The following is a 22,113-nucleotide window of genomic DNA, read 5'->3' as shown; positions in this document are numbered from 1 at the left end:
CAATGGAAAGGCAGGGGAGGAGCTGGAGGACCTGGCGGGGCAGTTGATCCTCCGACCAATCAGTGAATGAGGGTGGAACTAGACTATACCACGTGATCATCCTCGCGCTGGGCGCGAATGTTTGGATTGTGAGTGCGCGCGGAGGGCTGTCGGTAAGGAAAGAAATAAACAGCAGGAAGCGGGAGGGAAATGGTGTTGGTATGGTCTGAGAGGTTTTACAATCATTTGATACACATCAGAAAATACAAGTTTGAAACTTACAGTCCCGTTTTTGTAGTAAACGGGAATATGCCTCGTTGAGTAATCGGCCCGAGTGAGCGCCGCCATCTTTATTTGGGGCAATGATTCACTGGACACGTGCGGCCGCCAGCTTTGTAGGGGGCAAAGTAAAAGGGGTGTATGTACAGCCTTCCCTGGTAAAAAGAGTCAGGGCAGGATTTACACAGAGCACATTCAAACCCAGAGAAATGCATTTTTTTTTCTGGATTTCTTTCGTCATTCATTTAAATGATTTGGATGTGAATAGAGGCCGTATAGTTAGAACGTTTGCAGGTGACACCAAAATTGGAGGTATTGTGGACAATGAAGAAGGTTATCTCAGAATACAGTGGGATATTGATCAGATGGGCCAATGGGCTGAGGAGTGGCAGATAGGATTTAATTTAGATAGATTAAGTTAGGATATCTGGTTGGCATAGGTTGGACCGAAGAAGTCTGTTTCTGTGCTAGACATCTTTGACTGTGGGATCATAAAAGTGAACTCTGCTCTGGTTCACCTCTGGATTCTCTGATGTCCACTTGTTCATTATCTAGCTTCCTCAGTCTCTCATGGGTGTATTTTTGCTCTGTATAGTATTTTACTATTACTTTCAGAGCTGTTTTGTAAATGAATTGAAAAATGTAGAGCTGGAAAAACACAGCAGGCCAGGCAGCATCCGAGGAGCAGGAGAATCAACGTTTCGGGCATAAGCCCTTCTTCAGGACTGTAAATGAATTGTCCACTGCTGCCCGGCTCCTGACCATATGTTGTTCCATTAACAGGTTATTTTTTCCACAATATCTTTGACATTCAAGAATTCTTTTTTCCAATAAGCGAGTGCATTTTCCTTCAACTTCTGACAGTCAAATTCTGCACCATTTTCATTCCCTGTAATTCATATTGCACTCCCTGAAACATCAACTGTGTATTTCTCCTTCCACAGAAACCAGTGATCAATACCAAAGCCTTGTTGCCTGTGGAGAGGGTGATGTTTGACTTCCTTGTACAGCTGCAGTTTGTATGGTGAAGGTGCTCCCATAACGTGGTTGGGTAAGAGACATTACAGATTATTCACTCAGTGATATTGAAGAATAGAAGATATCTGTACAAATCATCATGGTTTTAATTTCAGAAAAATATTATTGAGAACTTTTGACATAAGGCCACAGATGGAGAATATTGTGTCCAGTGACCAAAATCATTGCCAAATAAGCAGTTTTGCAAGAATGCCTTAAAGGAAGAAAGTAGATCTTAGAGGATTAGAGTGGGGATTCCGGATCATGTTCCCTTGGAGTTTATAGAAACAGTCACACAGGTGAACTCAAAAATAAACACATCATTGAGAGTCTGAACTAAAATGAGTTATTGAGATATGAAAGGGTGTGTGGTGCAGGGAGATAGGAATGATTACAGCCAGGAATTAATTCAAAGGTGCGAAAGTAAGTTGTTGCTTATAAATGGGAGTCTTTTGATTGATCAGCAAGTTTTGGTACAAGTGAGCACTTTGGCAGTAGAGTTTTCAAAATTCTTGAGATTATCGGGAGGGTGAATGTGGGATGCTGGCCAGGAGTGGGTTTAGATAATGAAATCTAGAGTTAACAAAAGGAATGAATGAGAGTTTCAGCAAATGAGCTGAGACTGTGGTAAGGTCAGGTGATATCACTGAAGTCAAAATAGTGGTCTTGGAGAGGGTCTGGCCTGTCATCCTCGCCTCATGTAGCTGTTTGTCAGTTTGTGAATCAAGTCTGTAACAAGCTCAGGAGCTGAGTGGCCCTGGCAGAACCCAAACTAGGCATCGCTGAGCAGGTTATTGCTGAGAGGTGCTTGACAGCACTGTTGATGACACCTTCCATCACTTCACTGCTGAGCAAGTGTCGACTGATGGAGGGGAATTGGTTGAGTTGGATCTGCCCTGTGTTTTTGTGTTGGAACATCCCTGAGCAATGTTCCACAAAGTCAGTAGGTGCCAGTGCTGGAGCAGTACTTGCCTTGGTGGGCAGCAGGTTCTGCAGCACAGCCAACAGTATTATTGCCAGAATATAGGCAGGGCCCATACCTTTACACTGCTTATCCATTTCTTGATCTGATTTGAAATGAGTTTTCAACCAAGTCGATTCATATCTGTGATGTCAGGGACCAATGGAGAAGGCTCATCCACTTGGCACTGCTGGCTGAAACTCGCTGCTAATGCTGTCCTCTTATCTGTTGCATGAATGTGTGAGACTCCTCCATCGGTAAGGGAGGGGATATCTGTGATGCTTCCTCCAGTGAGTTGTTTAATTGTCCATCACTATTCTTGACTTGGTGTGGCAGAACTGCAGAACTCAGATCGAATCTATTGGTTATGAGATCACTTAGTTCTATTTGGTGTTGCTTGTGCTGTTTGGCATGCAGGTTTGGTAGCTGCACCAGGTTGGCACCTCATTTTTAGGTATGCCTGGTACTGCTCCTGGCATGCCTTCCTGCATTCACCATTGAACCAGGGTTGATTCCCCTGGCTTGATGTTAATGGTTGAGTGGGGGATATACCAGGCCATGAGATTTCAGATTGGGCTGGAGTACAGTTCTGCTGTTGTTGGCCCACAGTGAGGCGGAAGTTGCAGGGTCAAGAGGGCTGATTGTGTGGTTGTATTTGCTAGTGCATTGGTAGATGTAATGTGGTCCATCCAGTTTCATTCCTTTGTTGAGACTGTGCAGTGATTAATACAATGAGTGACTTGATGGGCCACTGTCGGGTTCTTTCCCTCAAGGACATTGTCAATGGCAAAAAAACATCCCCAATGGTTCCATGGCAAACAGTAGATTCTTCATTCCAGTTATTTTTTTCTTGACTTCAGAGCCACCCTCTACCGATTTGGGATTCAAACCTGAACTTCAGTTGTATATTTTAATATTCTTGATAAATGATAAATACGACAGGTTTGTTCACTTATTTTTAGAATCACTATCACAGGTTTTGTTTATTGTTTTGGAAATAAAAAAAATGTCCATTATCCTGTCTCCTCCATCCTCCCTTCCAACAACAAGAGTGAGGAGCACATGGAGTTTCTCTGTCAATAACATTGAGACAATCCGATCTTCTTTCCGCCCTCAGCTTCTTTCCGCCCTCTTCACTAGCCCACCGAGCCAAACTGCCTCACAAGGGTGCTCCTCATTTTAGTCCTAAAGTTGCATTTCCTAGAGTCTCTTGTCAAGCCTTATTAGAGGTCACCTTGACCATTTACCCTAGTGTAACTAAATCATGGACATTGCAAATCTCTGTCTCATCCTCCTGCTTGTCATCGCTCTCCCCACCCCCCCCACCCTCCCGCCTTGCAATTCACAGATATTGTTCCATGATCTGTCTGTCTGTATTTTCTGGTTATGTCCTTCTCTCCCATTCTGCTAAAACCTAATATTTGACCTCACCATCATTGGAAAATCCTGCTCCATCTCCACTCTCCCTTTCCTTTCTGAATTCATTGTATTTGGTGTCCCTCCAGGATCTATCCTTGGTCGGTCCTGTTTCTCACCTACATACTGCCAGGAGGTAACATCGCCCAAAAGCACTGTGTTAGGTTTCACATGTGCACTGATAATGTCCAGCTCTCCCTCCCCATCATCCGTCTCCATTATTCCACTATCAAACTGCATACCACGCTTCGATTAGCTGCAATTCACTCCAATGAAACACTGTAATTGTTAAACCTATTGCCTTCAGTTGCTATTCCAAATTCATTTCCCTTACTGCTGTGTCCCTCCCTCTCACTGGGAAGTGTCTAAGACAGAACTACATTCTTCGCAGTATTGTTTTCATATCTGACCCCAAGGTGACCTTCTGATCAGACATCTACACAATCACAAACACCAGGAATTCCAATCTCTAAAACGTTGCTTGTCTCCTTCTCACCCCAGCTCCATTGCTACTGAAACCCTAACCTGTGTCAGTGTTGCCTTTAACTTGACAAATATGAAACAGATTCCGCGACTGACCCAGAATCTGGTTCAAGACTCACCCGTAATGGGACACATCCTCTCCATATTTACTCTGTCAAACCTCGACAGAATCCTGTATGTTTCAAAGAGATCACCTTTCATTCTTCCAAAGTCCAGTGAGTAGATTCCCAACTTATTCAGCCTTTGCTTACAGGATAATCCCTTCAAAACAGGGATCATCCCAATGGATCTTCTCTGAAGTGCCTCCAATAAAATGCTGTATTTCGTTAACTAAAGCAACCAAATCTGTTCACGTTACTCTAGATGTGGTCTCACTCGCCATTTGTTTAGTTGCCCTAAGCTATATACTCCAAACTCTTATATTGCAATCTCTTTGAAATAAGGGAGAGCATTCCATTCCCCTTCCTGATTCCATGTTGTAACTATGTGCTAGCTTTCTGTGTTTCCTGCTCATTTTCCCCCAGTCCCTTTGTGGTGCAGCTTTCTACAGTTTATCCCAAGTTATACTCTATTTGCCAACTTGTTGCCCACGTTTCCTGTGAATATCTCTCTGTAAACTATTTATAATCTTTTTGGAACTTTCCTGTTATGCCTTTTCTAGGAGATTTCCCCCCTTATTATTCGAAACATGTACTGTGAGCACTGGGCAGTGGGAAGCATGCGCAGTTGCTATCTTTCAGGGATACTCTGTTTCATGACTGGGAGGAGCTTGCCCATTGGTCAGAATGGAGACATCTTGCCCATCGAGCTGCATGAGCCTTTCACACCCCATGTCATATTGAGGAGGCATAGAGGCAGCACAGAAGGAAAGAAAAGGAAACAAATCCTGCTCTCCATATCTCACTGAACCATGGAACATTCTGTCCCATGTTCAGTCACATGAAGTCCCAAGGTGGAAACTCATAGAAACTCACATAGATTTGCCCTTGAAGTGCCTGCTAACCTCCACCAGGGGTAATGTGTACAATCATCCTGGGCCAGGAGGAGGGGATTGTATGAGTTTCAAACTTGAACTGACAGTGACTGATTTTATAAACTTGTATTGCAGGCAGATATTCAGATGGTAATCTCCATCATTGTAACGCCAAACTCTGACAGAATTACTCCATTCATCAGGACCTGGATATTCATATTGTGTGAGAGTATTGTGTTCCAGATCAATACCATTTGCTGAATAAAAGTTCTCCTTTGAATCAAACCATCCTCTCAATAGATCTTCCCAAATCTTCAACATGTGTCCTGTAATCCTTGTATAATGAGCTGATGGGTGTAAGGTTTATTATTATAACGTGTAACTTTTGGAAACCGCTTTGTCACAGCTCCCCAAATTTCCTTTGCTACAAGGAGAACAATCTCAGTTTTTCCAAACCGCGAAATACCCAATGTCTGTTTGCTCTCTATAAGGTACACATTTTCCACTTGCCTGCATCAGTGCACCCCCCCCAACAATATTAAAGAAAGTGAACATCCTCCAGGATAAAGCACTGTACCTGAGTGGTTTCCCATCCACCACCTTCAGCATTCCCTCTTCCCACCCTCGAGGCACAGTGGCATCACTGTGTAAAAGATCAAGTCAGCATTGTCCTACCCGACCATAGGGCTGCTCGCTCATTAGAGAGAGATGTCTGGTAGTGGTTAACCTGAATATTACCACAGCGCAGGCAGGGGGAGAGGTTTAAAAGGAGAGTCCATGAATTGTGGATGGTTATTCTTGATGTGTATTAGCAACACACATGTCACGTGAACAATTAATGTTAAAAAATGCCCCGCAAATTCTGCAGCTACAATCCCCCATTCTTTGAACCATCCTGGTTAATCTCCTGTGCCCCTCTCAGGGACCCTGCCATCCTTCACAATGTGGTCACGATCTGTGGTTCGCACAGACCCAGCTGCTCTGAACCCTGTGGGTGATAGCATAGAGCAACAGTTGCACTAAACCTCACTGTCTGGAAGAGAGTGAGAGACAGAAATCCTGATGGCATTTAAAATCTATTTAGGAACACACTTGCAAGGCCAAGGCTGACAGGTCTATGGGCTCTGTGCTGGAAAATGGGATTAAAATAGTTAGCTGGGAGATTTCTTTACAGCATAAACCCAATGGACCACAAAACCATTTTCTGCCATGTAGACTACAGACGCATAAAATAGGAATATGACAAGCCACAATAGAAACCAGGTCAGAGAAGGTGATATTAGAATAGATGATACATGGTTGATTAATGTTTTTTGGAGGAAAATGTGACAGAGGTTAAGCGGGACATTGTGGAGCTCTAGGTGCAGGAATCTGAAATAAAAATGGGTTATCCTGAAGGCTCGAATTAAAGAAAGACACATCACAGAGATTTGTGAGGGTGGACAAGATTAAAGATAGACAGGGTGTTGAGACTGGAGGAGATTGGAGGATGTTGCAGAGATTGCGATGTTTTTGATGCAGAGATAGTGATAGTTCTGAGGCTAGAGAGGAATTAGAGATAAGGATGAGTTGTTAGCTTTCCCAACACTACCTCTTTATTGATAATGATTGTTTCTCTGTCCTCATCTGCCATTGCCTCCATAGGCCTGCGACAATGAGAGTACACAGACAGTATGTTCCTGTTAAGGCCAAGGCTGGGAGACGTCGAGAATGCAGCATGACCTGTGAAATTGAGGTTCTGGTCAAGAAAATGAAGGAAGGATATGGCAGGTACAGACCACTGTGTGAATCCCTAGAGGACTATAAGGGCAGTAGGAGTATACTCGCGGGAAACCAGGAGGCAAAAAAGGGGACATGAGATAGCTTTGGGAAATAGGTTTCAGGAGAATCCAAAGAGATTCTACAAATACACTAAAGACAAAACAATAACTAGGCAGAGAATAGCAACCCTCAAAGATCAACAAGTCTGTCTATGGAACAGCAGGAGGTGGGAGAGATTCTGTAAGTATTTCATGTCAGTTTTTACTGAAAGGGGAGATGGAAGTTAGAGAATTTGGAGAAATAAATAGTGATAACTTGGCAAGTGTACATATTACAGAGGAGGAGGTACTGGATGTCTTAAAATGCATAAAGGTGGATAAATCCCTGGAATCTGATCAGGTGTATTCCCAGAACTTTGTGGGTAATTAGGGAAGCTTTTGCTGGGCCCCTCGCTGCAATATTTGTATCATTGATCGCCACAGGTGAGGTGCTGGAAGATGGGCGCCATTATTTGAGAAAGGTGGTAAGGAAAAGCCAGGGAACTATGGACCGGTGAGCCTGAAGTCAGTGGCAGAGAAGTTGTTGGAAGGGATTCTCACGGACAGGATTTACAAGTCATTGGAAAGGCAAGAAATGATGAGGGAGAGTCAGCATGGCTTTGTGCATTGAAATCATTAACTTGAACTTGAGAAAGACACAAAGTTTCACATAACACACTGGTTAGCAGGTTCTGGCGGAACTCGCTGTTTGGATATGGAATTGGCTGGAAGGTCAAAGAGTCATAGATGAACAGCACAGAAACAGAGACCCGTCGGTCCAACCAGTACATGCTGATCAGATATCCCAATGCAATCTAGTCCCACCTGTCAGCACCCGGCCCATATCCTTCCTATTCATATACACATGAAGATGCCTTTTAAATGTTGCAATCGTAATGGCTTCCACCACTTCCTCTGGCAGCTCATTCCATACACGTACCACCCTCTGTGTGAAAACATTGCCTCTCAAGTCTCTTTAAAGTCTTTCCCCTCATACCGTAAACCTATGCCCTCCAGTGCTGGGATCCCCCACACCAGGGAAAAGACATTGGCTATTTATCCTATCCATGCACCTCATGTTTTTATATACATAGATAAGATCACCTCTCAGCCTCTGACGCTGCAGGGAAAATAGCCCCAGTCTGTTCAACCCTCAGCCTAGCTCAAATCCTCCAACCCTGGCAACGTTCTTGTAAATCTTTTCTGAACCCTTTCAAGTTTCACAACATCCTTCCAATAGGAGGGAGATCAGATTTGTATGCAATGTTCCAAAAGTGGCCTAACCAATGTCCTGTACAGCCGCAACATGATCTCATAACTCCTGTACTCAATACTTTGTCCGATTAAAGGAAAGCATACCACATGCCGCTTTCACTATCCTATCTACCTGCACTCCAAGGTCTCTTTGTTCAGTAATACTCCTCAGGACCTTACCATTAAGTGTATAAGTCCTGCTAAGATTTGCTTTCCCAAAATGCCACTCCTCAGCCCATTCACCCATCTGATCAAGATCCCATTGTACTCTGAGGTAATCTTTTTCACTGTCCACTACACCCCCAGTTTTGGTGTCATCTCACTAACTATACCTCCTATGTTCACATCCAAGTCATTGATATAAATGACGAAAGGTATTGGATCCAGCAGTGATCCTTGCAACACTGCACTAGTCATAGGCCTCCAGTCTGAAAAGCAACCTTCCAACACCACCCTCTGTCTTCTGCCTTTGAGCCAGTTCTGTATCCAAATGGTTAGTTCTCGCTGTATTCCATGAGCTCTAACCTTGCTGAGCAGTCAGTGTCATAGTGGAGGGTGCTTTTTGGACTGGAAGCCTGTGATGAGCAATATGCTGTCAGGCTGGGTGCTGGGTCCACTGCTTTTTGCCATTTATATAAATGATTTCTATGTGAATATAGGAGCTATGGTTAGTAGGTTTACAATAGACACCAAAATTGGTGGTGCAATGGACAGCAAAGTTACCTGAGAGTACAATGAGACTCCGATCAAATGGGCTGAGGAGTGGCAGATGCAATTAAATTTAGATAAATGTGAGGTTCTGCATTTTGGAAAAGCAAATCAGGGAAGGTCCTGGGGAGTGTTGCTGAACAAAGACACCTTGGAGTGCAGCTTCATAGTTCCTTGAAAGTCGAGTCAAAGATAGGCAGGGTAGTGAAGAAAGTGTTTGGTGTACTTGCCTTTATTGGTCTGTGCATTGAGTACAGGAGTTGTGACGTCATTTTGCGGCTGTACAGGACTTTCATTCAGCCACTTCTGGAATTCTGCTTTCAGTCCTGGTCTCCACGCTATTGGAATGATATTGTGAAACTTGAAAGGATTCAGAAAAGATGCAAAGATGTTGCCAGGGTTGAAGGATTGAGCTATAGGGAGAGGCTGAATAGGCTGAGGCTGTTTTCACTGGAGAATCGGATGCTGAGGGGTGACCATAGAGGTTGATAAAATCGTTCGGGGCATGGATAGGGTAAACAGCCAGGGTCTTATTCATGTTTAGGTGAGTCCAAAACTAGAAAGCACAGGCGTGAGGGAAAAGATTGAAAAGGGATATTAGGGGCAAAGTTTCAAGCTGAACGTGGTATGTATATGGAATGAGCTGCCAGAGAAAGTGTGGAGGCTGGTACAGTTACAACATTTAAAAGGCATCTCATTGGATATGTGATTGGGAAAGGTTTAGAAGGCTATGGGCCAAGTACTAGCATATGGGACGAGATTAACTTAGGATATCTGGTCGGCATGGACAAGTTGGACTGAAGGGTCTGTTTCTGTGCTGTACATCTCTATGGCACTAATAAATTAAAATTAAGATAGGTTTCTCTTTTATGGAGAGTTAGCAGAAGGTCAGACAATTCTTCTTCGAGCTGAGAAGGTTAAACAGTGATTTCGACCAGGAGTTGATTTGTTTCCAGGGTATTTCATTTACAGAGAGACAGAGTGAGAAGTTTTTAACGTCACTATTTTTAGTAACTATTTTCAGGCAAATAATGCAAAGAAAAATGTGAAGATTATTTTACTCACTAAGTTCTGAGCATCTGGAACAGTTTGAAAGTCAGCTGGATGCAGATTCAGTAGTTATTGTCAAAACAAATTTGAAATTTAACATTTTTAAGGAAGGATTTGGAGGGCTATGTCCAAATGGGAGGTGAGTTGGGACTGACTGGCACCATCTCCAGAGGGAGAGAGTACAGCCCCAATGGGCGGAATAGCCTCCAGCCCCTGTGCTCTGTGATACTGACCCATTCACTGTGAATGATGAAGCTCATCACAGGGCAGAGCCGTAGAGATGTACAGCATGAAAATAAAGCCTTTGGTTAAACTGGACCATGCTGACCAGATATCCCAACCTAATCTAGACCCATTTGCCAACACTTGGCACACATCACTCTATACCCTTCCTATTCATATACCCATCCAGATGCCAAATGGTATAATTGTACCAACATCCTTCACTTCCTGACAGAAGATTCCATACACGCACCAACCTCAGTGGGGAAAAGAAATTGCCCCTCAAATCCATTTTAAATTCTTCCCCTCTCATTTTAAACCCATGCCCTCTCATTCTGGACTCCCCCACCCCAGGGAAATGACCTTGTCTAGTTATCCTACCCATGCCCCTCATGATTTTATAAACCTCTGAGGTCACCCCTCAGCCTTTGATGCACCTGGGAGGATCCCACCACTCGGGTCACAATGGGGCCTGGCTGATTGACCAATAGGAGAGTTGGCGTGGTCCTCCGGCCAATGTGAGTGAATGAGGGGTGGGTCCAGCAGGCCAACACATGACCATCAGCTTTGCAGGCGCAGTGTCACTGTGAGGGGGGACTGAATGTGAAGGAGTTGGAGAGACAGCAGATACTGGGAGAGAGATGGAGTTAGTGTGGACTGGGAAGGTTGATAAACACTGTTTCAGTCTGCTGGACCTGAATTAGATACTCCGGGTAAATTAGAACCAAAAGAACTGCGGATGCTGTAAATCACATGCAGCAACCAGAATTACTGGAAAAGCTCAGCAGATCTGCTAGCATCTGTGAAGAGAAATCGGTTCGCATTTTCGATCCAGTGACGCTTCCTCAGGAACTGATGTTACTGAGAAAAAAATGTCGGTTTTAAGCAGAAGGTAGGGGTTAAGGAGTAAATGATAGGTGGGGATAGAGTCCAAAGAGCAGTTGGACAAAGGTGTGGATAATGATCTGAGGGGGAGGGTGAATAGCTGTTTATGGGGACTGGTAGTAGCTAACCATAGGTAATGTGTAATGGAAGGCTACATAATTGGAAGGCTACGTAATAACAAGGCCTGGTATGTGGGGTAGGGGGCAAAGACACTAGGACGTGGGAGAGTTCAGGACCTAAAATTATTGAATTTGATGTTAAAGCCAGAGGATTGCAGGGTCCCCGAGTGGGAGATGAGGTGTTGTTCTTCCAGCTTATGTTAAAGTGTGGCGCTGGAAAAGCACAGCAGGTCAGGCAGCAACCAAGGAGCAGGAGAATTGACATATTGGGCATGTCAGCACTTCATCAGAAATGTGGGTGGTAGAATACGACTGAGAGATAAATAGGGAGGGGTGTTTGGGGTTGGGGGAAGGGAGCTAGGGAGGCAATATGTGGTTGTAGATGGGGGGGTAGTGGTGAGAGGGTGGAATGGATAATTGGAAAGGAAGATGGACAGGTGGGACTGTTCAAGAGGGTTGTGCCGAGTTGGAGGGTTGAATCTGAGATAAGGTGGGGGAGGGGAGATAAGGAAACCTTAATGCCGTGTGGTTGAAAGTTCCCAAGGTGTTCTTCCTCCAGGTGTCGGGTGGCTCAGATTTTGTGGTGGAGGACTTGCATGTCCTTGGCAGCGTGGGGGAGGGAGGGGGGGGGGGGGGGTAGCTGAAGTGGTCGGCCACAGGGCGATGGGGTTGGTTGGTGCATGTGTCCCAGAAATGTTCCCTGAAATATTCCACAATTTGGCGTCCTGAGAGCAAAGGACACAATAGGTGAGGTGTTTGGGTGGGCAGGGAAGTCTATGCTGGATGTGGGAGGATCCTGTGGTGCCTTGGATGGAGGTGAGGGGAAGGTGTGGGCACAGGTCTTCCACCTCTTGTAGTGGCAAGCGAAGGTACCTGGAGTGGAGGATGGGTTGGTGGGGAGCGTGATCTAACGTGGAAGTCACAGAGGGTATGGTCTCTGTGGAATGCTGAAAGGGGTGGGGAGGGAAATATATCTCAGGTGGTTGGATCTGATGGTGGAAATAGCAGAGGATGATGCGTTGTATCTGTGTGGAAGGTGAGGATGGTGGGATTCCATCTTTGTTGCATTTGGAGGGTGGGGTTCAAGGGCAGAGGTGTGGGAAGTGGAGGAGATACTGGAGTGCATTGTTGACCACATGTGAGGGGAAATTGCAGTCCTTGAAATAGAAAGCCATTTGGTATGTTCTGAAGTGTTCTTCCAGCTTGCATCAAGCTTCACTGGAACACCGCAGTAAGCATGAGACAGAGATGTTGGACAGGGAACAGTCTTGTATGTTAAAGAGCAGGCAACTGGAAGCTCAGGGTCTACTTTGCAGGCACAATGTAGATCATCAGCCACCATTTCCACCACCACCACTGAGATGCTAGAAGGTTCCTGTCGCCTCCATTAACAGCTTTCCAACTTCCCACTCCTTTGTCTTTCCAAATGTTCCTGTCTCTCTTTGGGCTCTGTCCCCACCTATTAGTTCCTCTTTAACCCCTATCTCCTGCAGTCCAAAGATGTGTCGGTCAAGTGAATTAGCCCAGCTAAATTTTCCGTAGTGTTCAGGGATGTGCATTAGTCTGGGGAAATGGAGAGTAATAGGATAGGGGAATGGGTCTGGGTGGGATTAACTTCGGAGAGTGGGTGTGGAATTGTTGTGCCGAAGGGCCTGTTTCCTGAAGGGATTCTAATTTTCCCAGCTGTCATCGGTTCTGAGGAAGGGTCACTGGACCCATGATGACCCTTGGTGTGTGCAGGAGGCGGAAAGGGGAGAGTGGCAGCAGAAACCGGATGAAATGTATCAGTGTAGACTGGGAGGTTTTACTTACACTCTGTGCAGGTTGTTAGTCTGAATTAGAAAATCTTGGTCCCACATTTGCAGCAAAGGGGAAGATGGCTTCAGGCAGTGAGAGGACCTGGGTTATGGCTGCCATCTTTATTTGGGGTAAGGTACCGCAAGGAGCATGCACGTGTCCTCCTCCTGGGTGGGGGCGGGGTGATTTGAAGAGGACCATTTACACATCAAACACATACCAAGAGAAGTGTTTGCCTTCACTATTCATCTTGCACTGACTGTGTGCTTTGTTTTGTGAATTCATTTATAGGATATTAATTGAGACTGGGATCTCAAAAAACAAGTTTCTATAGTTAGCGGAGTCATCAGGATCTGAATATCATTGGCATTAAACTGTGGAACGAGAAAGGTTTGTCTGTTCTGTCTGTGGGAAATTATCTTCAATATTTTTGTCAAGCCAAAAGCAGAAAGATGTTCAAGTCCATGGTTGGATCACCCTTGGGGTATGTGTTCAATTCTTGGCCCTGCAGTTGTGGAAGGAGGTATTGGCCTGAGAGAGAGCACAGATTTATCCAAATTACACCTTGTCTTTTTGCAGGAACTGTCAGATTTAGTCTCAATCATCCACTTTATAATGTTAATTTGTAAACTCCCTACTTCCAATTCTCTGCAAATTTCTCATTGAAATTCCTTGTGAACTCAAATTCCAGCACCATTTCAGGTGGAACATTCCAGATTCTGACAACTGTCTATTCATTCAGAAACTGCTGAAGTCCATTTTAACTCTGGGGTTACAAAGGGCTGAATTGAAAGATGCAGTGCTGGTCCTGAGCTCCCATTGAGGTGCATTGGAACAGTACAGGAGGCTGAGGGAAGTGTAGGTGTGAGCAGACAATGAAAATGGCAGGGCTGCACTAAGAGTGCTGTTTGGTTCAATGAGAGTGTTTTGGAGTTGGGTGTAAATAGTGAGGTGAGACAGGGAGAAGGTGAAGCTGAAACTCCATTTTAGTTCAGGCTTTTGAGAAATTCACAGTCCCAATGGGAATAGCCAATTTGTCAGTGATACCTGTGGAGTATTTAAGTTTTTAAAGTATGACATATCAGCTTAAGTAAAGATTTTTTTTGTTATTATAATGGACATGTTTAAAGTGAAGGAAGGTTGCTCACTCATTTAAATTCTCTTAATGGGAGTAACTAGATGAACGTAGAGAGATGTTGTGACAGGACACCTCAGAGCCGTGGTGTGCTCCTCTTGCACAATGTGGGAAATAAGTGTCCCTGACGGCTGTGTGTGCAGGAAGGGTTCCCATCTGCATTTACTGGGAAACTGCTTTTCAGAGTTGGAGCTGTGAGTGGACTCACTGTGGAGCATCTGCGATACTGAGAATGTTATGGACAGCACGTTTAATGAGTCCGTCACACTGCAGGTGAGGGTTACACAGGAAGAAATAGAATGAATGACCATCAGATCAAGTAAAAGGCTCAGGAAGGGAGTGCAGGAGTTCCCAGTGGTCATCCTCTTCTCAAACAGATACTGTATACTGCTTGGGATTCTGTAAGGGCGGGAATTGGTGGGGTGGCTTCTCGGCAAATCAGCAACAGCCAGGTTCATGACATCACAGAGAGTTGTGCTGCATAGAGCGGGAGGAAAGAGAGGACACACGGCTATAGTGACAGGGGATTCAATGGTCAGGTTTAGGGCGGGCACTGCTGTGGCCACAGACATGAATCCAGAATGGTACGTTACCTCCTGGAGCTAGGATCCGCGATATCATGGAGCGGCTGCAGGACATTCTGGAGCTGGAGGGTAAAGTCAGTGGTTGTGGAACACATAGATACCAATGACATTGCTAAACAAAGGGATGAGGGCATGAAAGCTGGATTTAGGGAGATCAGGGATGCATTAAAATGTAGCTCCTGAAATACATTAACGCGAGACTTGCACCCAGTGCCATGTGCTAGTGAGAGCATGAATAAGAGGGCAGATCAGCTGGATATATGGCTGGGGAAATGGTGTACCAAAGAAGGCCTTAGATTCTTCAAGCACTGGGACTGTTTCTGGGTGGGACCTGTACCAGCCTGACCGGTTGCCCCTGGGCAGAGCTGGGAGAAATCCCCTGGTGGGGGCTATTGCCAGTCCCATTGGTGAGGTTGTAACTAGTCTGGCAGGGGGATGGGAATTAAAGTGTAGGCTCAGATGGGTCAGATTCAGGTCAGGGAATGGGAGGTAGAATATGAGTGATGTAGCCAGCAGCTCAGAAAGCCAAAGGAAAGGAGGATTAAACGAAGATTGAGTCCATGTTCATCCATCAGTCCTGACATCCCAGGAATCAGAGTCAACAAAATATGGAGTTGTACAGCTCTCTTTCTCCATGTGCTTCAGCAAAATAGTGGAAATCTGCAATAAAACCAAAACGTGCTGGAGATCCTCAGCTGGTCTGGCAGTATCTGAAATGGTGACAGATGCAGGAAACACTGCAGCCTTGAAGAAGTCACACCAAGCACTATAATATCAGTTACACGCTGAGTGCCAGAACGTGGGACTACAATAAATAGGAGCTTGATAACCAGTATGAATATGATGAGGTTGGAAAGTTGACGTTTCGGGTCAGGACTATTCATCAAGACTGACAAAGGGTCCTGACCAAATCATCAACCTTTCTGCTCCTCTGATGCTGCCTGACCTGCTGCGCTTTTCCGGATCCACATTGTATAGACCCTGACTTCCAGGGTCTGCAGCCCTTAACTATCTTCACATCCCAGAAGTCAGGCTGATGACCCACCTTTACTCTCTCTCTCAATAACCTGGATAGCTCTCCTTGGGAAAGGGGAACAAAGGTACACACAGTACTCCAGGTGTGGTCTCACCAAGGCCCTTCCAGAAAGGGATCCCTGCTCCTGCACTCGAATCCTCTCACTAGGAAGGTCACACATCATTTACATTCTCCACTGCTTCTCACTCCTGCCTGCTTCTGAGAAGAGGGAATATCGGAGAAATACAGAATAAAATGGGGTCAGAGTCTCTGGTATAAAACTGTTGAATACAATGCCTCCATCTTCTCCATATTGGTCATCAAGCACACATGCCTGGTGTGATCATCGAAACACTTCTTCAAGGCTGCAATGTTTCCTGTGTCTGTCACCATTTCAGATGCTGCCAGACCTGCTGAGGATCTCCAGCACTTTGTTTTCTCTGATGTAGAGTACTGAAAGGGGGGATTTGTAGTTGAGAAATTCAAATTGAACTTCATGTTACTGGATCCGTGCCGATCTGGATATCATTGGCCTTTTCATCTGGATGGAAAGGTGTGCATTCTGCCCGTGGACGAATATTTCAAATGTCAGCGTGACTGGTAAAAAGTACTGAGACAGCGAAGTCCATGTTAGCGTGGGGACTGAGAGAGATTTCATTGGTTTTTGAAAGTCTAAAAAATCATGGCACATTTCCCAGGAACAGTTAAGCCACAGATTTGGTTTTGTATGAGGGCAATTTATCATGAAACCAGAAAGACAAAAGGATTCCTGCATCATGGAAAAAACTATGAAAATGGGATTGTTGTAATGGAGTGAATTATCGATCATGGATTGTAATCCATTGGCGTTGTCACTTCGGTTCCAGTGCCGTGGGGAAACACGGGAAATGTGCTGAATGCAGTGTAGGTTTCAGTTATTAAACTGGAAAGGTGCAGAAGAAATTTACAAGGATGATGCCAGGTCTCAGGGGTCTGAGTTACAAGGAGAGGTTGGACAAGCGAGGACCTTTTTTTTTAGATTAGATTAGATTACTTACAGTGTGGAAACAGGCCCTTCGGCCCAACAAGTCCACACCGACCCGCCGAAGCGCACCCACCCAGACCCATTCCCCTACATTTACCCCTGCACCTAGCACTACAGGCAATTTCGCGTGGCCAATTCACCTAACCTGCACATTTTTGGAGTGTGGGAGGAAACCGGAGCACCCGGAGGAAACCCACACAGACACGGGGAGAATGTGCAAACTCCACACAGTCGGTCGCCTGAGGCGGGAATTGAACCCGGGTCTCTGGCGCTGTGAGGCAGCAGTGCTAACCACTGTGCCACCGTGCCGCCCATTGTTTAGAGCAGAGGAAACCGAGGGGGAATATTTTACAGAAGTGTATAAGATCATGACAGGCATGGGTAAGGTGAATGCACTCAGTCTTTTTCCCAGGGAACCAAGGACTGGAGGGCATCAGTTTAAGGTTAGAGGAGAAAGAATAAAAGGGAAGCTGAGGGGCAACTGTTTTACACAGAGAATGGTATGTATATGGAATGAGCTGCCAGTGGAAGTGGTTGAGGTGGGTACATTAACAACATGTAAAAGGTATTTGGACAAATACATGGATAGCAAAGGGTCAGAAGCAGATGGACCAAGTGCAGGGAAATGGGGTTAGCGTGGATGGACATTCTGTTCGGCATGGGCCAGTTTGGGCCAAAGCGCCTGTCTCTGCTGTAGGATTCTACAACTCTCAGTGTTTTTGCTATTTCTCCCACTAAGTCTGTTGGTATACTGGAATGTATTCCATCAGGGCAATGAGACTTGTGTACCTTTAGCTCCATTAACTTGCCCAGCTCTAACTCTTTCATGATAATGGTCGTTTCAAAGTCCTCACCTTCCTCAGTTTCCTTATCGATTACTGGCTTGCTTTTCGTATCCTCCACTGTAAAGACTGACTGCTGTGTACTCATATTCCTGAACCCTGCTGGATAGGAATAACCTAGGCACAGAACTCTGAGAGGTCTTTTTTGAGACTTTATTGATGAGACATGGTAGTTACCTGGATATTTTATGTGCAAAACACCTTTCAGCAGCATCAGGTCCAATGTACGGCTCCCATTCTTCTACCTTTGTGATTTGTAACTTTGAATAGTGACTGTCTCTCAGGATTATCTCCATGACCACAGCAGTTAAAAAGTCGAGTTCAGTTCAGCTCTTTGTGGTTAAACCACACATCTGTCCCCCCACAACCCCGTGGCTCCCTCATGTACCTGACAGGCGCTTCAGTTTCAGAGGGGCTGTCTATCAGGATTCTGATGTGGAGGAGCCGGGGTTGGGGTGGGGTGTACAAAGTTAAAAACCACACATCACCAGGTTATAGTCCAACAGATTTATTTGAAAGTACAAGCTTTTGGAGTGTACTGTGACTTTTAACTTGATCAGGATTATCTCTGTGGTAACAGTTAAGTGATTCAACAATTACAGAGGCCATATGTTCCCCAAACAATAGGTTTCCCTCTAGCAGGGTAAACAGCTATTCCAGCCCTGGGGATAGCTACTAATTGCTTTTTATCCCCAATCCCATCAAGCTTTCTGTTGATATTTGAAGTTTTTCTAATCTCCTAATTTTTTCTTGGTGTCTTTGCCAATTTGTATGCCTTCTATTTCACTTTGATAGACTCCCTTATTTCGTGAGACACCCATGGCAGATTACTCCTTTTCCGACAGTCCTTCCTTTTCATTGATATGTGCTTTTGCTGAGCACTTTGAAAAATTCTTTGATATTCCTCCACTGTCTGTCAACTGTCCCACCGTAAAGTCTTTGCTTCCAGTCTGCATTAGCCAACTCCTGCCTCATCCTATTGTACTCTCCTTTGTTTAAGCACAGGATCTTGGGATTGGATTTAATCTTCCCGCTTTCCATCTGTGTTCTCAATTATCACAAGTCTTTTATCCGATTACGAGGTGAGGCGATGTTTCCTGGGTGTTTTGGGTTTCATTGTCAGAGACCTTGGCTCTGTAACAAAAAACAGGATAGATATTCACAACGGAGTATTCTAGACGCTGTGAATGTACTACACATCTAAAACCATAAATCACTGTCTCCCCTCAGTTTAAAATTGCAAAATCATTATCTCCTACATGCTTCCTCACAATCTAAATTTGGAACGCTAATCCACCTAACTATCCTGCATTTTCCGAAAATCTTTGGTGAAGGTGGTGAGTTTTGGATTCAGCTTTCCAGTTATTACCGTAAGAAGATAAGCACTGGGCACAGGAGAGGCAATGCAGCCCTTCGAACCAGCTCCACCATTTAATACCATGAGGATTGAGCTCACCTCGGTCTCGGCTGGAATTTCCCGCCTGTTCTCTCTCACCCTTCAACTCATTGCAAATTAAAAATCTGTATCTGTTCGTTAAATTTGCTCATTGTCCTGGCATCCATCGCATTTTGAATAGCGAATTCCACAGGTTCAAACACATCGAGATAGGTACATTCTTCTTCATGAGAATAGAATAGTCCCTAAAATACAGAAACAGGGTATTCACCCATCGAGTCCACACCCTATGATGAGCATCCCATTTTGACCCATCCATTCCCTGTAACCCTGCATTTCCCACTGTTAATTGCCTAACTGGCTCATGCATGGACCCAGTGGGCAATTTGGCATGACTAATCCACCTCACCTGCACATCTTTGGACTGTGGGAGGAAACTGGAGCCCCGAACAAAACCATACAACATGGGGAGAATGTGTAAATTCCACACAGTTGCCTAAGGCTGGAATCAAACCCGGGTCCCTGACGCTGTGAGGCAGCAGTGCTAGCCACTGAGCCACTTCTGCTTAAAATCTGCTGCCCATTATTAACCTCCCCACCCCGCAATTGGCTGAATGTGTATTTCTTACGTCAGAAATCGGGTTGTCTAAGCGGATGTCTCAGTAAAACCCAGTGGCAGCCCACATGTCCTGTGTGTCTGAATGGATATCCTATACACAACACCCTCCAGCCCACACTTTCTTTCACTTTTCAGAGACAGGTCTCCAGAGGCTTCATGGGGACTACAACTCCCACAATCCTTGAGGCAGGGACCACACGTGTGCGGGGAAAACCAGTACTGTACACGTACAGAATGTCGGCGGGTTTTGGAGCATGTGCTTTGGGGTAACTAGCGGAAAGCATTTCACACTTTGGCTGGCGAAGGGATTCATCTGCTTGTAGTATTGATTTGTTGGGGGGTCAAAGTGTGACTACACCCACATGGGACCAAGTTCCATTCCAAACTTGTCATAACACTGGGAATTGACCAATGGGAAACAAGGAAGGATCTGACCCATTCTCCCAGACTGAAGGTTCCTCTTCTGTCCAGGATCTGCCACCTCCCTTTCTGTTTCCTTTTGTTTCATTCTGCTGTTACATTATTGACTTGCAGCAACTGAAGGGAAAGGAAGTGAACCCAGAAAGGGTGCAGAGTCTAACCAGGGACGGGAAGTGGTGGCATGGATCTGTTTATCAGCAACTCCATGAGAATGGGGAGGGTGCACTTTAGGGGGTAGCAGAGTCAGAATGATGGGAGTGAGTAAGTGGGCTCGAGGGTTACAGCTTCGGGGGAACAAAGGGGAAAAATATTCCAGAGAAACTAGAATTGTCTGTTCTGAATTTCTAATCTGTACCTATTCATTTATATAGGGTGCCAAATGGTGAAGATTTGCAGACTGAAATCTCAAAATCATGTGCCAATCGTGATTGAGTTATCCAGAATTTGACAAACCAAAGATGGGGAATTACTCGGCCAAAGTCCTGCAACACTCTACCTCCCAGCATTGTCGGTCTATCTGCAGCAAATGGACTGCAATTGGTTCAAGACAGCAGCTCAGTACCATCTTCTTAAGGGTACCTAGAGATAGGGAATAAATGCTGGCTGAGCCAGTGATGCCCATATCCTAGAAATGGTTTCTATCTCTAGTTGCTGAAACCCGATTGATGTTACTGCAGGATGATGAGGGGTGCTGAGTGCATCCTCCAGGAGGCAGCACCATCACATTACCCCTGCCTACACCCACACAGTAACACAGCAACGTCACTGGAACAAAAGGCAGTGAAGCCAAAGGAGGACTTCGATATAGTTCTTCGAGGTAAAGTCATCAAAGGGGATTGGAGCACAGCAGGAACAGGAGACTGAGCTGGATGGTCAGCTGTTTCCCATTGAATGGTGGAGCACAATCGAATGACCGCCTCCTGCTGCTATCTCCCAGGTATGTATATAGCCATGGAGCCTGGGTAGGAAGAAGTAGGCAGGGCAGGGATTCTCCAGGAGATTGCACGTCCACATCAGTTTTCAGTGAGAGTTGGTTTGATGGATTTTATTTAACATTTGTCTTTTACATTAAAAAACAAATGTGCTAACCTTGTGTTAAAGTTTATTCCACAATAAATAAAAGTAAAAGAATTGAAAATATCTGAATATAACAGTTTTTAAAATTTCAAATACCCTTGAGAACAAAATCCTGTCTCTTCCCAGACACCATCACTTTCCAGTTACTCAAACTCCAGGGAAATATTCCCTCCCTGTCTGAACCTTTGGTTTGATTTAACTGCTTTTCAGTTCTCATTCTGTGAGCTGTGAAGCTTTCTTTATTCCCCATTTCTCCTACCCAGAAGTGTTATCACACACAGCTGAGCAACCTTCCCACCATCGAAATCATCGTTATATCATTTTTCTTTTTGTTAACCTATAACCTATAATCACCAGCAGTAAACCATTTGTGTTACCAATTGAATATTTATAAACAAAGTCCATTATGGGCAAAGCAAACCATTACAAGTGGCAGAGTGGGAAGGGACTAAATCAAAGTGGAGTTGGGGGAAGGAGGGGGCAGCGGTGGAGATAAAGCACTGTGTCCCCTGTGGTGCCCACCTCTATCTGAAGGCATCGAGAGCATTGATACACACCACATGATCCTTCTCCAAGGACACCCTACTGTGAAGCCTTTATCCTCAATCATAGAATAGAATCCCAACAGTGTGGAAGGAGAGCATTGGCCCATCAAACCCCACCGACCATCCGAAGAACATCACGCCCAGAACACTCCATCCCTGTAATACTGCATTTCCCATGGCTGATCTACCTAGTCTGCACATTCCTGGTCACTGTGGGCAATTTAGCATGACTGATCCACCTAACCTGCACATCTTAAGACTGTGCGAGGAAACGAGAGAACCTGGAGAGGACACACACTATCATGGGGAGAATGTGGGAACTCCACACAGGCCGTTGGCCAAGGCTGGACTCCAACCTTGTACCTGGTGCTGTGAAGCAGCTGTGCTACAATCAGAATTTAAGTCAAAAGAGACATCCCTGCTCATTGTAACATTGCTTTTTGTGGACCCTTGTGCCCAGAGAGACACCCTGAGGTTCAGAAAGTGGCAATATAAATTCAGTCAGCACCAGCCC

The 22,113-nt window shown here is 45.1% G+C and overlaps 1 long non-coding RNA gene across 1 annotated transcript; it reads left to right on the top strand.

The window, feature by feature from the left end:
- The first annotated feature begins 1,200 nt into the window (after nucleotides 1–1,200).
- On the top strand, nucleotides 1,201–20,591 carry LOC148148005 (uncharacterized). Its single transcript, XR_015759286.1, has 3 exons — nucleotides 1,201–1,309; nucleotides 6,753–6,878; nucleotides 20,349–20,591. It is a non-coding gene; the product is annotated as an uncharacterized LOC148148005 (long non-coding RNA).
- The last annotated feature ends 1,522 nt before the right edge of the window (nucleotides 20,592–22,113 follow it).

The sequence above is a fragment of the Chiloscyllium plagiosum genome, unplaced genomic scaffold (genome assembly GCF_037043375.1).
Source record: "Chiloscyllium plagiosum isolate Xiang-an unplaced genomic scaffold, Cpla_swu_hap1 HiC_scaffold_14, whole genome shotgun sequence".
In the NCBI taxonomy this organism is placed as follows: domain Eukaryota; kingdom Metazoa; phylum Chordata; class Chondrichthyes; order Orectolobiformes; family Hemiscylliidae; genus Chiloscyllium; species Chiloscyllium plagiosum.
The sequence above is the reverse complement of the archived record's forward strand: the minus strand, read 5'-3'. Positions and strand labels throughout refer to the sequence as shown.